We start from the raw sequence: 17,381 nt of genomic DNA, 5'->3' as shown, positions 1-17,381 counted from the left end.
GTTTGGGTTGTCTAAGAAAGCTGTGATGGAGAGGAAGCTTATGACTGAAATTCTGATTTTGCTTCAGTAATTTCCCTCAGCGGTTGATGCAACACCTTCCCGATCATTTGCTGAGAGCAGTGGGAAAAATATTAGGACACTTTGATATTGTGTTCCCAGATGTCTTCCCAGAATTAAGGCATTCTCTTTCACTTTTATAACCCACCAACTAGATGTGTTCAGGCATTCTCTTTCACCTTCTTCAGTCTGAAAAAAGCCAAAATGCAAATCTCTCTCCAAGGCTGATTAGCTACAGGAAAAGTGAAATATGCCATGGAGTAGAAGTAGATATAAGTTAGTTCTGTAGCATCTGAGTGCAATGACACTGAGGACCCCTGTGTGAGGCCCCTGTTTTGGACAGAGAATTTCCCCATAAAAATTCCTCCTGCTTTCAGGCCCTGTGCTTCCTGCAGCCACCCACACTGGGTGAGGAGAAGGCAGGGCAAATGGCCACGCACAGTATCGAGATATGCATAATGCACATGTACCTCCCTCATTTAACATGTCCTCTGCTCCTTACACAGCAGGCCTGTAGTGATTATCTTGCCAATGGGTTTTATTTTGATCCTGTGGAGTATGCTGAATTTGCTTCTTTTATGTACTGCAACTGCAGTTACGTCTTCCATACAAACAATCCCTTCCTCATAAGCATTGCATTTAACTGTGCCATTCGGTGTCCTGAGGAAGGAAGCTGAAATCTGTACAGGCTGTTCATCCCGTATAATTTGTTTCTTGGCAAGACTGTGACAGTAAGTTTGAATTTCTGTTAACCCTGTTATTCTTATTAGATTGGTTTATAGGAGGTTACAGTCTTCAGGGCTGTCACTTCAGCCCTTAACTGACAAGACTTTGTCTTTCATGTCACAAGAGCAAGGGAAAAGAAAAGAAGCAATGCTGAAGAGATTACCACACAGAGATGACGAGGGGACAGCTGAGATGAAGAGATTTGTCTTTGAAACACTACTATTCAGGTTACTATCATTTGCTGCTTTAAAACGCCTCTACTCTGTGAATGTATGATAAAAAAAAAAACCTGAATGATGGGCAGAACGATTCAGTGGCTCAGGCAAAACTGGCAGCTTTCCGTATGTTATGGTATTTGTAAACATCCATATTAATGAAATGTAAATAATATTGCCTGATACTGTGCCTGATACTTTGTAAGGTGCTGTCACTGGTAATTAAAGAAATACATACACGTGAAGGATCTTAAAGCTGTCTTAAAATTAAGCTTGAAATCTACAGCAGAATGGTGTCATGTTGGATTAGTGCCATTCATAAGAGATGCTTACCCACTAACTTCCAGTCCACAGAATTTCCCCAGCTCATTAAAAGGCTCTTTTGTGCTGAGGAAATGACTACATAGATAAATGATCACAGAAAGTGATTTTCTCTTTATTTGTGATATATTCTGCCACAGAAAAACAACTAAAGCTGTGTTTTAAGTAAAATGCAGGAGTTGACCACTGTGGGTTGATTTCTATTACCAATTTTAATCATCATTTAAACCATCAAACAGGAAACTTAGTTTTAAATAATCAGTTTTAATTTGGTTTATTTTACTTATTAGTCATTTTCCTAAAGGAATGTTTGATCGTCCTGAGTAGTAACCACAGGAACATGTTGATTTCACCTAAATAGAAACTGTATGCTAAATACGGTGCATATTTTATTCGTGTGAATATATCATATGCATTTAGCCAGTGTATAGCCTGATATGCCTTTCATCAGATTATGATTAGAAAGCAATTTGGAAAAATGGCGAAAGATACATTTATTATTCTACCCTATTATGATTATGCTCTTATTTGTGTCTCTTGTCAAGATGCAGTTGGATAGAATTTGCAACTCAATTTAAAGCACAAACCCAACATTATAAAGTTGTTTGTTTTAGTTAAATTAAACCACTTTAAATAGCTGGTTACTTAGGGAAAACATTCATTTATTGAGATGGATTTTAAAACTAATTGATTCATTAAAAAAGGGAAGTATTGTCCATGGTTAACAAATTGTACTAATAGTTTCTGATCATCATGTCTGTCGTGATTTTAGAACTACCAGATCTCATCCTGTTACACCTCATTTATGTTTATGGATTGGAAGGGGATAATAAGCTATCCAGTTTTTCAGCAGCCAAAAAAATTTCTCAGCTATGAATAAATTAGTTACTGACTTTAGTTAACTAAACAAACAGAAATGAAGAAAATACCCCTGCAGATTCAGGAGAGGCTATAGCTTTTTAACTAGTTCAGTACATTCACAGATTTAGATCTAGAATTCCAGGACTCCTGAGTTACCTGGTACAGGGATTTGCCTTCAGCAGTTCACATGTACTTTGGGGATATTAATGTTTATTTAATACAAAAAAATTAATGAATTACAATAAATGCAAGTATGCATGTGAGTTGCCACTATTTAAGTTTCAATTTTATAAATGTGTGCTAATAAAAGTATCTGAAATTTAAATTGTGAATCTAATTTGAATGTAGGCTTCCATTCTGGAATACCCTTTACAGAGTCATGCAAAAAGACAGAAACTGTTATCCACTGACCAGTAGCTGTATAGACTACTACAAAGAACAAAATCCACCTTGTACCTAGACTGAAGCTGAACTATGAGACCTACCTTAAGTGAAATAACCTTAACAATCAACTCATGCTTCTAAGGTATGAGAGAGTCGCCACTAGACTAATATAGGAAAAAATATTATTAAATCCACTTGATTTAAGAGTGTCGGTATGACACAGAGATGCAGAAGCAGCCTGCTGATTCATCCTGACAGTCAGGTCAGGCAGACTGGCTCATTAGCTCAGAAGTATAAAATACTGAGCTTTTCTTTGAAGGCAAACGAGCAAAGAAGGGACAGCAGAGATCCTGCAGGCAGATGACATAAGAACAGTCAGCTCAGGAGGACTAAAGTTTATGTTTATGAGCACATTTCTACCTGCAGCCTTTTCCTTTACTGGAAATAGGAAGAAAGTTTACATCCAAACTCTGTGAGAGAGACAGATATGTAGATGGGTCCAAGTGGTGATCACAGCTGGAGAACAGGGCCAAAGCACACTTTGGCTGGCTGCAGCTTAGTGTTCCTAGTCCTCTGCTGCTGCCAGGAATCTGTACTTGTGAGACCTCCAAAAGTACAGGGGAGCTGAGGGCTGCACACCCACAGCCCTGTAGCAGTACAAGAAGTAGTGATGTTGCAAAGTATTGACCAGGACTATTAATAGTTGTAGTCACTAACACTGATAGCTAGCCATGCACCTTTTGCAGGCTGAGTTCTGGCCCTTCCAGATATGCTAGCTTTAAGGCATGTCAAATATGAAATGGCAACAGAATCAAAGCGTTCCTATTCTTTCTCCCTACTAAAAACAATGATATGTTTTCATTTATAAAGTAATAAGTTTTTAAGTCCTGAAAAACAGTGTACAGGATTTCCATTTTGAACCAGACACATTAGTTTCCAAAAACAACAGGGTCTCTTTCAGCAGTGTTGCACAGGTAAAGCAAAAGCTGTGCACAAAAGCAAAGCACAATTAAGGAATTAATTCACTGCTTCCCACCAGCAGACAGGAGTTCAGCCATCTCCAGGAAAGCAGGGCTCAATCACACATAGCAGTTACTTGGGCAGGCAAATGCTTTAACTCCAAACATCCCCCTTTCCTCCATCTTCCCTATATCATCAACACTGTTTTCAGCACAAATCCAAAACATAGCCCATACCAGCTACTGTAAAGAAAATTATCTCTATCCCAGCCAAAACAATTACACACAGATAAGGGACTGCTGCAAATGGTGGGGCCTCTCCTCTAGGCTGGGAAAGCATAAGTCTGTCTGAAGAACAGAGGCACTTGATGCAGTGTCTGTGGTACTTTTCTTCATATTACTTTTTACAAATAGTCTGTTCTTTGGAGGAATTCTTAAGGCCCTGAGCTGAGCTTTCACTTAGTTAGGAAATGTTTAGGGGCTTTTAACACTTTGTGTCTGAGGCATTAATGGAGAAAGAAAGTAAATGCATCTTGAAAGGATGACATTATTTCCTAAATTTAAGTCCTGGAGTTTCATTGCTGTGGTGTTAAGGACAACTGGTCTTCAAATACTGGAGCTCTGGGTGCTGCAATAGGTACCTCCCTGTACCTGGGGAGAGAAAGGAAAAGGGCTCAGTTACATGTGGGAAACTGCTCCCTGAAGACACAGCACAGCAAAGAAAGACAGACAGGTCACAGCCCTGGACTCCTTCAGCTTTTGCAGTCGGGTTTGATACTGATCAGGCATGGGGTAAATGGATAGATAGAATAAAGCTGTGTATGCCTGATTGCATGTTTTTCAAGGAAATACACCCTGTTTCCATTACTCATTTAGAAGGCTGTTAAGTCCAGAATTGTTCTGGAAAGCTTCTTTGTTGCTTTTGAAAACAAATATGGGATAAAAGATATTTTGAAGTATGTGTTCAGAGGTAAGAGCATTTCAGACCACAGAAGCGTTGTTGCCTACTGTATAGCCATGTTCACATCCATGCAGGTAGCAAAAGAGTGATATGAGACTATCAATGATCTTGTTTCCAGATTTCAGCTCTTAGCTCAATCTTGCAGCTTTAGAGCTTTCTGGGAGGATTAACAAGGGCCAAGGTATTGATGGATTGCATCTGACTCACTGCAGAGGAGATTACTTATAGTCCTTTCTTACAGTAGTGATCTTACAAGATACTTCAGGGTCCATAGAAGCAACAGGAAGCCTGACGTCCTGTTGAGAAAAATCTCACAACCACTCAGTGTACCAAGATGTTGCAACTTTGGAGCTCTGGGGCAAAGGGGCAAGAGTTGAATTGTAAAACCATTCTGGTGCTTTATTCAATAAGGCATCTGGGGGAGGGGGGCAAGAATAAAAAGAAAGAAACCAAGTCTAACAAAAAAAAGAAGCAAGAGAAGCCTGGAAGATCAAGAATCAAGACAATGAAGGGGACTGAGCTGGAAGGAGGAGATTGGACCTTCTGGTAAGTCAATAAAAATTAAGCATGTGTTCTGGTAATGACAAATGAATTCATATAGGTGACCAGCAGGTCGATGGAGCTGATCCTGCCCCTCTCTATTCCACTCTCATGAGACCTCACTTGGAATATTGTGTGCAGTTCTGGTGTCCTCAACATAAAAAGGACATGGATCTGTTGGAACAAGTCCAGAGGAGGGCCACGAGGATGATCAGGGGACAGGAGCACCTCCCATATGAAGATAGGCTGAGAAAGCTGGGGCTGTTCAGCCTGGAGGAGAGAAGGCTGCGTGGAGACCTCAGCAGCCTTCCAGTATCTGAAGGGGGACCTATAAGAATGCAGGGCAGGGACTCTTCATTAGGGACTGTAGTGACAGGACAAGGGGTAACGGCTTCAAACTGAAACAGGGGAAGTTTACATTGGATATAAGGTATAAGTTCTTTACTGTAAGGGTGGTGAGGCCCTGGAATGATTTGCCCAGGGAAGCTGTGAATGCTCCCTCTCTTTTAGAGTTCAAGGCCATGTTGGACAGAGCCTTGGGTGACATGGTTTAGTGTGAGGCGTCCCTGCCCGTGGCAGGGGGGTTAGAACTAGATGATCTTGAGGTCTTTTCCAACCCTAACTATTCTATGATTCTATGACTCACTGCTAGCACACTTTGCTGGACAAGGCCTGTATTTTTATGTGATTTAAAAACAACAGGATATTTGTTTGAATAGACACACAACCATGTAGTGCATGCAGTATTATTCATTCTGTTTTGCATGGAAAATGATTGCTTCACAATCCTGAAATGACTATTCAATCATTTGGATATTTTTGTTAAATTTCTACAATTTCTTCATTATTTTGTCTGAGCCATACAAATAATTTTTAAATATTGTTCTTCTTTTACATCACTTGTATTGATTTTTTATGTGCTAAAAAGTCAAATTTAGTCTAACCCAGAGATCATTCGTTATATATTTATGAAATAAAATAGATGCACAACAGTAAATGATGATTTATGACAAAATATTAAAATAACAGTTTTTTGGCATAGCTACTTATGATGAACACTAGTGTCAAAAAATATTCTCAAACCTAGTCATGCATATTCTGCTTTATATTTAGTATTTAAATCTCAGAAGGCTGGAAAGGACATTGACAATAAGGCGTTGGATAGATGAAGCACTTGTTAGGTCAAATATACACACCAAACTGAGGATGAGTAAATTATGCTGAATATACCACTCACCATGTGGATAGAAGTTTTACACAGGCAGAGCCTGCTCATGACAAACTTGTTGGACCTCCCCTGTCTGAAGGGATTGATTCAGATGTAGGTACTGCCAAAATTATAGGCAGAATGAACAAAATCCAGGGTAAAGTCGTAAATTAATATAACAACAGACAAAAGAAAATTTCAATATTAGAATGAATTTGAAAAGGTGCTGTCTCTTGGGATAGCAACTGGTCTCCACAGCAGTTCTCCTGATATCTGTATTGGCAAAGTAACTTCTTTCCTCCCTTGCACACACTGCAGGTAGAAGTGAAGAAAAAGGAGGTCATCTGTTGGATCCTGGCACCACTTCTCTGAATTGCATCTTTTGTCTTGTGGGAGTTGTGCCAGTGTAGCAAAACTGCTGGGGAATACAACCGGTTTCACATTCTTCCCTGGAAGCAAACCTTTGTTGGTTTTTCTCATCCCAGCAGGTTGGGCAGAAGTAAGGCATTCATCCCAAATGCCCTACTCAGGCTTGAAGGCAGCTAATATTCTAAAATATAAGCCATTATTATTCTCATGAATTCTCATTAAAGAAAATGGACTTCTATTCCTGAATTAGAACCAGAGTCAGAAGCTCTAGTGATTTACCATTCTGTTAGGCCTCTCATCAGATTTACTGTTCATAGACTGTAGCATTACCCTATTTACATCTTTCAGGCCAAACACTGAATCTTTATAATAAATCTTCTATTGACTATTGGGTAAGTTCTGGCTGATACTGACAGTATGAGCTGGGCCCTAACTGCTCCTGCAGAACACCACAGAACACATCCATATGACCTAATCTATAGTTCATTTATTCATCACTTACACCTCTGGCTGAGGTACAGTATATCAGGGGCTTAAGATCAACAGTGTCCAATGTTTCTGCCAAGGGTTGACCCAAACATGATATATGTGAAATTGCAAAGTGAGTATGGGTAGGGATTATAAAGTTACCTGCATTGAACTGAACCAAACTGAAAAAAGCAGGACTGTCCCTGTTTCCTTATTGACAGTACAACCTTCTCAGGTTTAGGAGTGGCAAGCAGAAGACTATGGCTCTCATAGACTATGAAATCAGGAGAATAGTAGGCAGAATGAAATTACTAGAATGCACACAGAGGATTCAGAAGTGTCTTATTGCTGATTTCAAAACAAGAGTGTTCAGGGAATAAGATGTGTTGGGATGGAGTGAGACTGGGCTTGGAACCTGAGAATCACTGAAGCTAAAATTCCAGAAAAGCAGCACTCTGCTGCTGATCATTCCCCCACTACTGGCTCTCTAGCATTCGTCAAAGCAAGGAAAAATGTCTTCTTTAACGTATGAGGTGACACCATTGCTAAAGAAGCAGACATCTTTCTGCTAGAGAAAGCAAAAATTAAAGCAGATGCTTATCTTCGCTTAATATTCCCCAAAGGTACTGCTTTAGAAATTATAGAAAAAGTTCAAATCTGCATAGTCACTGAATACTTTCTTGCATTCAGACTTTTCCTCCTCAAGTGTGTTGTAGATGGAAAGGTTATGATGATCTCTACTCCAGTGCTCAGATGTAAAATATCAGTCATGCTGGTCACCATAGCAGTTGGATAAAATAGATAAGTTAGATGGTCTGCATTGTGGGACATGGTTAAAGAGTAAAGCAACACAGGTACATAATGTAGACACGGACTTAAAACAGTAAAAATGCCTCTGTCATTCTCCCTGTTAAGACCTGTCACTTTCTGTGATTCTGCATGTCCCACTAACCTCCACATCCATATCCCTCATGATGCAGAGAATAGTGGCTGCCTACTGCCTCATTGAAAAAAGTCAGGCTAACATAAAAGTAGAGGCTCATCACTCTGCAAGGAGATGGACACTACCTAAGAAACTAGCTTATGTAAAGGGCATATCCTACAGGTGTCTTTCCTCTCATCATTAATATCACCAGACCGGACTGACAACAGCTCAAGGCAAGTATAAGTAAAAGACAAACAATGCATCTGCCGCAAAGCACATTAGTTAATAAAGCTTTTGTTACCTTGATTCATTGTCTAGTTTGGAGTCAAGACTAGTTATTAAACATTTCAGAAAGAGAAAGGATTGCTATGACAACAAAGTATGAATAATTCATCTGAAGGGGAGAGGGGACGTGCAATAATAGAACAATTGCTAAAATTCTTCTTAAAGGATTTGTGTGCATCAAAAGCAATAATAAAAAGGAAGAGTTTTAATCTATGCTATCTCACTGACTGCAGCTTAAAACATCTGTCATTATTGGCGGCTTGCACAATACAAGTTAGAGTACAAAATCTGCAGCTTCTTACTTATAAATTGAGAGCAGGAGCACAAGAAGACAATCAGGAAACCTCTGAGTGTTGATGTTTTGGCTGGCTAGACTAGCTCAAAATTTTGTATTCTTTTTTCTGTCATAGAGTCATGGAAGCCAATGACATGACCTCCAATACAGTAAAATACATTCTAGGTAAGAACATTCTAGTCTCTTCCAAAGGAATTTAAGGGAAGTGGGGGAAAAAATAAATTTGAATTAAAGAATGAAAATGGGCTCATCATCTTCATTGCTTTATTTTATGTATCGTTTCAATCTCTTACCAAGAAGGCTTTCGCTGCCTTTTTTTTTTTTTTTTGTTTGGTTGGTTGGTTTTGTTTCTCTTTAATACCCTAGCATGGGCATTTTTAAGAAAGCACAACAAATCTTACTAAACATATTTCTTTTTTTAACAGCTGGTATATCTCTTCTGTCAAATAAAGATAGCAATCCACAAAGGAATTAAATACTGATCTCAACAAAAGCCACCCTGTATTAATCTACAAAAGCAAACAGCCTAGACAGCAACAATGGAAGCTTTTCTGGCCTGCTTTTTTTCTCTCTGGACCCAGAGAAGCAGCTATTTTAGAGACTCTTCTGGTACCACTGAGAGGTGTGTAACCTGTTTTTACCATGTATTCACACATAAGGCAACCTGGATGAGATCGAAAGAGTATAAAAACCATTCTGACTGTAAAAGGAAGGGAAGATCATCTGCTGTTTTAAAGACAGTAGTATATGAAGAGGATTGGCAAAGAAAAAAAGAAAAGTCACCCCCCCCAAACTCTAATCCTTCTCTATGTCTCTAAATAAATAGATTAAAATATAGCAGTCTAGATTAGAGACTTTAAGATTGCATGTGTATTACTTAAAGTGGATTTGTGATAATACAAACGGGTGATTAGTTTAATAAAGTTTGATATCTGGTAATGTTTTGAGAAAATTAATTAAGGCAGCCGTTCTCCTGCAGCATAAAATCCAGCTACTGTGGCTGCATTGCTGTGTTATTATACTCAACAATGTCCTTAGGATTGTCAAGCATACACTATGAATTAAGAACACAGTTCTAGCAGCTGAACTGGTGAGAAAGAAGGTCAGAACTTCTCTACCTACTAAATAATCCAGGAACTGATATAGATCTACACAATGGGCCTGAAAAATCAACTTTGTAGAAAGTCTTTAAGCTCATATTCATGATTCCTGATAGATCACTTCTTCTTTTTTCTTTTTACAGTGTGAACTTTCATAGACGCTAATGTGATTCACTCCAATGAAGCTCTCAGATCCAAAATACTAATCTTAAGAGTCAGATGAGAGCTTGCTGCCGCAATGGATTCCAAAAGTAAGTTATGCATTGCCTACCTCAGCTTGGTTTTTATGTGCTTTGCATTTACTACATTTTGCCTTCAGTATTTTCCCCTTGTATTTTTAAACAACTTTAAAAAAATCCTTCTCCTTTAACTTTTCCAAATATTAATTGCTTCTTGCCTTCCCTTCTTCCTTGCACAATGGATTTCATATGCTCTCTAATGATGGATTAGTCTGAAGAAGTAAGCTTTCACTGAAAAAATAAGAGAAGAAAAGCTAATTGGTCTTTTCCATTTACAAGGCAAACCTGTATGAGATCAGGAGTCAGCTGATGCTGGAGTGTCTGCCTGCACCTGCAGTTGCAGCAGGGATGTGAAGCAAAGTACATCACACTGCAATGAGGAAGCATAACAGGGTTACCTGGTATGGTCAAAGAAGTTAGCTCCAGTTGGATGTGGCGTTCATGATACTTCATTTGTGATATGAGAGGCTCAGGACTTGTTCATATAACAAGATCAATGTCTGAGATTCAATTTTTTCATTCTTTTGTGGGATCACAGAAAAAGGTAAGATGTTATTACAGAAAGTAAATGTGGTTTTGCAGCAGTTGATGCAAGGCAGAAGTCCCATCTGTGCAAGGACTGAGTCACTGCATGGTTCAGTCCCCCAAGGATGGAATTGTAAATTACAATTAGACCATCCATGTGCTTCAACAGCTGAACTTGGCTAGGTAGATTTTACAGGTACTAGCAGAAATGTGAAGTTAGATCCCTTCATTTCTTTGCTTTACCTGTGCATTTTCAATAAGGGATGTGCTGCCTGGCCCAGATACAGTCATCTTCCAGAGTGTAGTATTCCTGAATCTCCAAAATGCAAGTTGTATTTATGGGTACATCTGTAAAGGCACATTTGTAATTCCTAGTTTCTGATACTTGTATTGTTGTTGAGAACAGAAATGTGTCAAAATATCACAGAGAAAGCTCACTCTAGAGCTGTTTCTAAATTCAAGGAAAGTTTAAAACTCACTGATTTCAGTAAACTGTGAAGGAAAGCAGTTTATTCACAAAATAACCAGTAAAAGGGAAATGTGAAATTCTACAAGCTATGCTGACCTAATGATATATCCAGCCCACTCTTTCTGTCAAAATATTTACATAGTACAGGACACCTGAACATCATCTGTGAATTTAAACCAATATTAAACCTGTCTGGCTTATTCACTGTTTCTCTGAAAGTGCTGTTGATATATAGGATTATTATTTATGGAGAGAAGTCGTGAGGAAAAAAAAAAAAAAAGTGTCATTTCACATTTTGCTGTGTTAATTCTAAATTACGTCAGTCCACATTGCCAGCAATGCCATGTAATATTTTAGCTTTCTAAAAATGCCCCCTGAAACTTGTACTCTAAGTAACATAATGTCAGAAGTGTCCTTCTGTCTCTCTTCCTGCCTGTTTTGATGTAGCTGCTATTGTTTTTATGGCAAATATGGAATGTTAGAGTCGCAGTACATTTCTCAGTTCACATTGTTTCTCTCTCTTATTTGGAGAGTTTATCTAAGTTTGTAAAAAATAGATAGCCAAAGTTAGACTTAATTTTGCACAGATCTGAACATCCAACAGCTTCTCTTAATGTCACTTAGGGTAACAGCATTCATTGCTTAATTAATCACTTAATAACCTGAGTCAGTTTTATATAGGAATGCAGGTCTACATATGCATGTATTATGTATTTATCTTAAGTGCTGTTTAGAATTCTTATTTCTATTCACTGGTTTTTGGGAGGTTTTTTTGCTTAAGAAGTGAGTAAGCTGCAAACTGAAGGTGGGGGGAATTTTTCTAACTATGAAGTAGAAAACAACAAAATGAAAATAAGTGCAGTGGGCTCCATTAAATGAGTAGTAGAAAATCAGAATGGTTGTGTAGTTCTTAAGCATAAGGTAATGAGAGTATTGAAATAGAGAATGAGAGTTAACAACTTCAAAACCAATGGAGCCCTGTTTCAGTGCTACATGGAGATGCTGTCTATGTAACAAGGGCTCTCAGTACTCTGAAGAAGGGAGCCAACCCCATGCAGGACAGGTACCTCAGACTTGGTTTGTGGCTCGAGGTCCAAGGAGAGCACAGCAGATACCAAATGTGAGGAATCAAAAAAGCTACACTGAGCTAAAATCTTGTAAACAACCTAATAGGAGGAGGTAGGAACAATTCAGAGTTCAATGTATTTAGAGAAAAAAAAAAAAGTTTATTTGCTTAGAACTTGATAATTCCATAAAAATGCTAACACTAGGAAGATAAACAATGAAATAGAGAGTAATGAACCCATTAGAAGAGCAAATCCAAATTAAATTTTTAAAAGTTGCTGCTGACAGAAAAGGACAACTGCACCAGGAAACACTTTGCCCAAAGTATCATAAGGCAGCCTTAATCCAGAGCCCTGCATGCTGGGTCCTGCCTAACACAGCTGGGGGCAGCCATAGGCTAGGGGCTCAGGTTAGCTGCTGGGACACACTGTCTTCACTGCCTCATGCTTTGGAAAAAGCTTCAGCTGTATGCACCCAGATTAGACAGAAATGCTCACAGAACATGTCTTAGTTCCTCAGAAAAGTAGGGAACTTGCTCAGGGAAATTCCTGAATGACTCCCTAACTCTCTTGGGTTATGAAATCAAGCAACTGCAGAGCTGAGGTCTTTGAGTAGTAAGGGGGGCAGGAGCAACTCAGGACATACCTACACCAGTTGTTAATAAGATCATCTGCCACAAATTACAAGAAGCAGAATTGCAAGAAAAGCAAACAAGGTGTTTTTCAAAAACACCCACTGACTATAAGCAAATTCACTTTCCAAATATCGGTGAGTGCTCAGTGAATGTTAGGACCCGTTTCTCTTTGAATACTTTTTCACCTTTGAGTGTGGATTCAGATTTAATAGTCTTGTTTGCAAGTCATTTGTGTCTGCCTTTCACAATCATTTGAGGTCTTCTGCTACTGTGTAAGGCAAATGTCAGGCTGAAACGCACAAATGTTTGCTGAGAGAATACTTCATATAGTGTAAAATTTCCTATTTAGATTGTGTGCTGGGGTGAAGAATTAGGTAAATCATCTAGAAACAAAGAGGTTGAGTTGTGTAACAAAGCATCAGAGCATGAACTGTGAATGGGGAATCAGTGGAACAAACTGCAAATGTTCTGTAGACAAGGAACTAGTTTACTGATGGCATTCCAGTATAATCTCTAACTGTTAAATCTGAGGTTGCCATAGTCTGGATAAGGACAGTTCCCCAGAGAAAGGAATGCATGTACATGCTTGGAAATATTTCTGGAGTTTATTTATTTGTTCATGTCTGCAAATATACAAGATGACATCCTGCTGTGTCCTACTGAAAGTTTGCCTAGAGCAGTTGTCTTCATCCTTGAAGATATTCGAAACCTGACTGGACATGATCCTAGGCAGCCTGCTCTAGCAGATCTGCGTTGAGCAGGACTGTCAGCCTAGATGACCTTCAACATCGGCATTGTTATCTGTTCTTCAGTTCCTCCATTTATTTCTATGATTAACTTCATCATGTCAGATCCTTCACTGATGAAGATCTGCACATCTCAAATAAAATCAAATCTAGTGAAGCCATTGTACTTTTACACCAAAGAATTTTTTGCATGAATTGAAACCCCTGGGTATAGTAAAGCCCAGGGAGACTGATCCAGCATTGCCTTTGGGTAGTCCCAGTTGTGAGCCTAACACTGTATGGTGCTGCCATTTTGAACTGGTGGTGCTTTTCTCTCATAATGCACAGGTGCCACACGTGACCCAGCATGGATGGTAATGGTAGACCACTACCATTACCACTACTCTTGTATCTCATGTTCTTTTGCTGGGAGTGGAACAACATTAAGAGATTTAGAAGACTTCTTTATTGGAAATCCATACAGTGACTAAATGAGACTAAATTATCCCTGTGGCACACAGTAACTTAAAATATGCTTTACTTCAGGATATGGAAATCAACACGTTTCTAGTCAATTTTTTATGGCACAAACTGAGTTCCTGCTATTTTAATTGTTGTTTTTCAAGAAATCTTCTAAGTAATCTTGCTATTTGCCATTTAAAAAAAAAAAAAGAAAAAAATAACAAAAAGGGGAAATCAGACTAAATAATGGATTAGTCTTTTTTTAAAAAAAACACATTAATCATGGCCATTCTTAGAATCATAGAATCATTTAGGTTGGAAAAAACCTTTAAGATGATGTTCATTTTTGCATTGTATTGACATGTCATGCTTAAGAAAGCATGCTGTAAGATAATAAAAGAATACAAAGGAGCTACTCGAGTTAGCTGATCCTTAAAGAAAGGCAAGAATTTTTAAGAGAGGAAAGAATAAGAATTAGCTTTTTAATATCCTGCTTGCATTATGCTATGTGCATCTATCAACAGATGAGAGAGGCAACTTACATCTTGGCAAGTAGAAGCAGACATAGATGTCCTACTGTGATTTTAATTCAGTGTATAAATATCTAACAGGGAAAAAAGAGAACCCAAGAGGTAATTTAGAGGCATTAGTAATATATTCAACAGTTAACATTGTAGGAAATTATTAGAAGGTAAACCAATGAAGAGTGAAAAGGGAGAAGCAAAACTATTTTGTTATACCAAACCATGGTAGCTGTGATCGTGATCTAATTGCTGGTCAGGATTTGTTTTCAAAGATAAGACTGTTAGGACTAGAATGCCAGGCATGATGAGATACTGTGCGATGTCGTAATTTAATTTACTGATTTATACAGGTCTGACAAAGGGCTTGATGAACTGAACACAAAGGAGAAGAATAATGAGAACAGAGGCCTAAATGGTTACGTGAGTTACTGCTTTCCACTTCCTTCCTGACCAGAGGTATAGGGCTTAATTTCTTATACTAGGATTCAGAGTCAGTGTCAGGTGCTAGTAACAAAAAAACAAAGGGAATAAGTCCTACTGTACTAAAGGCTGCATTTTCTCAAAGTGTAATTAATTTGACTTCATTTCTTAGTGCCTTGTGTAAGTAACTCACTGGATGTTAAAAATCTTGTGGAAAGAAGAACATGGGAAAAGTACCATTTAGAGCAGATATCTCTTATAGTGAAAAATATAGATCCAGGGTCAAGGGATCTCAGGCCTACCAGGCATTATCTGTTACCATTGCTACCAGACATTAGGTGGAGACTGAATTTCTGACTCATCTGCTGCCAAGGATTCTGAATCATCATTATTCAACTTCTTGTTGCAAAGAAGCTTTGACACTTTGACTAAGAAATGTGATATAAAACTAAAGTCTGCTTTTCTCTACTAAGATATGAGATATGCAAGGTAAAAGGAGGTGTATAGTAATTTGTATAATTTAGCTCTGTCCCCAGTGTAGACAGCTTGGAGGGGACCACATTTCTGCAGTTATTTAAAAGGTTGCTTCCTTCTGCCATTCGTTTTAATTGCAAACTACAAAATCAGAAGCCATTTTGGATGTATTAATGGACACTTATCTAAACAAGCAGGTAAGAGTATTTAAAATACAGTAGTTGAGAAAATAAGCAATAGAGCATTTGGGTCTATTTATATAGTATTTTACTTTAAATAATATGAAATTCTCTTTATATGGTTAAATAAGGTGCCCACACTAAAAAAGGCATAAAGCAGGAAAAAAATAAAGTACTAAGAACCAGTTGTGTTTCAATGGAAGGGACTGAAAAGAGGCACAGTGATGAAAAATTGTATGGCCACCTTTTTCAGAGCAGCTTCCCATTTCTAAAACAGGAAATTATGTGAAGATTAATAGTGCCTCCCAAGCTGATCTTCGAGAAAGCACATAGCAAGCCAGCAGCAACAGGAGCTATTCTTAGCTTGCAGCTTGGTTATATGTGATCGCTGAACAGCGTACAAAGAGGTAAGGCTCTCCCTCCAGTTCCCAGTGATGGGCATCACTCTCTCCACAGGCACACTGAGACAGTTTAGAGCGATCTTGGAGAGGTGAAACTTCTGAGTGAGCACAGAAACGAAACTGCCCTGACAGAGCCCCAGTCTGCATTGCTGTTATCCATTTTAAGGCTCTACTCAGTCTCTTCTATGGGAAGCTGTAGGAAAGAATAGCTTTGTGGTCCTAAATGAGATGCTAGCAAAGCTTTGTATCATCTACTAAGTGTTTCTTACCTGTAAAGTGTTGCTAATATAATTTCAGACTCTTGAAACGGCATGACCTAAGCTCGAATTAGTCCTCTTATTTCTACATAACTATTTATAATTATATCTAGTTTTTTTGTAAATGCATATATGTTTGTGGTCATTAAGGAATCTTCGTTTCCTCATCCTTGCCATAGAGTGAGGTTGGAAATAACACAACAGTTCTCTGCACTGTAAGCAGCAGGCTGTTGCAGTTAGTGCATAAATGTTGCTTTTTGAGATGTTAGCTACTGTAGGGCCTGTATGCATGTGTATGTGCACGTGCATACATACATATTAATGCTTATGTGTTTCCCCTGTAAGAACCAAACAGGAAAATTACAGGTGCAAGATGGTCCTGCTTCTGCTCGAAGTTCCAGCTCCAGTGAGCTGTGGTGACTGTTTCCGGCACACAAATTGCCCTTCTGAGAGAGAGAGAGAATGGAAATGAGCAAAACTCCCCAAAGACATTTTTTGAACGCTTCCAAGTATTGAGTCAGATTTTTACTGTCTGACAGTGTTGTTTGGTCACTGTCTGGAAAAGGAGATTCACAGTACACATCCGGTAATTACAGAGTGACTTCTTAAGTACCAGTTGCAGTTAGAAACAATTTGCATGGCTGCAAGGAGGGAACACCTTGCAATTCAAAACCCATAATTTGTTTAGACAGAGCCATGTGTGAAAGGAGCCTGAAGTTTTAACTAACTCGGAAGGTTTTGAGCAGATTATGGCAGTGAAAATGCAATGAATGACAAATGTTTAGGGCCAGTTGCTGTAAAACTCTCAAATGAGTTCATTCAAGAGCATGCTTAAAAATTTGTGTCACAATTAAAAAGAAATAAAAAAATATAACCCTAAAACAGCAACAAAAGCCCAGCCCTTGAAGCAAAAAATATTTTAACCAAGAGGTGGCCGTGGAATGTCTGTTCTATACCTTTTTGAGTGACTTTTTGTGACACCAATGTGAAAAAGACAGTTTGAGATAAATGAGGAATATTTGTTCAGGGGAAATGAAGAAAGGAAAAGCAAATGCTGACGAATTTTTCAGCACAAAAGGGAAGATTTTGAGGTGACTTAAAGAAATTCAAAAAGATGAAGGACTTGGTTAAACCTGAAAAAGATAAACAGTATACACAAATGAGAAGTTCAAAACACAGCTTTATAAAGCCTTTTTGTTATTTGGGTTCAGCTAGGGAAACGTAAGGCAGCTTGACAGCAGGAGTGCCTATCAGTAATTAATTTCTAGGTTTAAAGGTGCAACCTACCCAGGAAAACCTTTGCTGTTTTTAATGAAAACAGTTGCAGCTTGGTA

General features: G+C 38.5%; 1 long non-coding RNA gene across 1 annotated transcript in view; it reads left to right on the top strand.

Annotated features, from left to right (window-relative positions):
- The first annotated feature begins 9,017 nt into the window (after positions 1-9,017).
- The window catches only part of LOC133225780 (uncharacterized), a 42,160-nt gene continuing 33,796 nt past the window's right edge, over positions 9,018-17,381 (top strand). Inside the window, exons 1-4 of the long non-coding RNA XR_009729270.1 lie at positions 9,018-9,195; positions 9,817-9,924; positions 10,192-10,456; positions 14,667-14,772. This is a non-coding gene — a long non-coding RNA (uncharacterized LOC133225780). The remainder of the gene's footprint in view (positions 9,196-9,816; positions 9,925-10,191; positions 10,457-14,666; positions 14,773-17,381) is intronic.

The sequence above is a fragment of the Neopsephotus bourkii genome, unplaced genomic scaffold (assembly GCF_033783945.1).
Source record: "Neopsephotus bourkii isolate Nb327-2 ecotype Australia unplaced genomic scaffold, CSIRO-AGI_Nbou_v1 NB_1767, whole genome shotgun sequence".
NCBI lineage: Eukaryota > Metazoa > Chordata > Aves > Psittaciformes > Psittacidae > Neopsephotus > Neopsephotus bourkii.
This window is presented reverse-complemented; position numbering and strand designations above follow the sequence as displayed.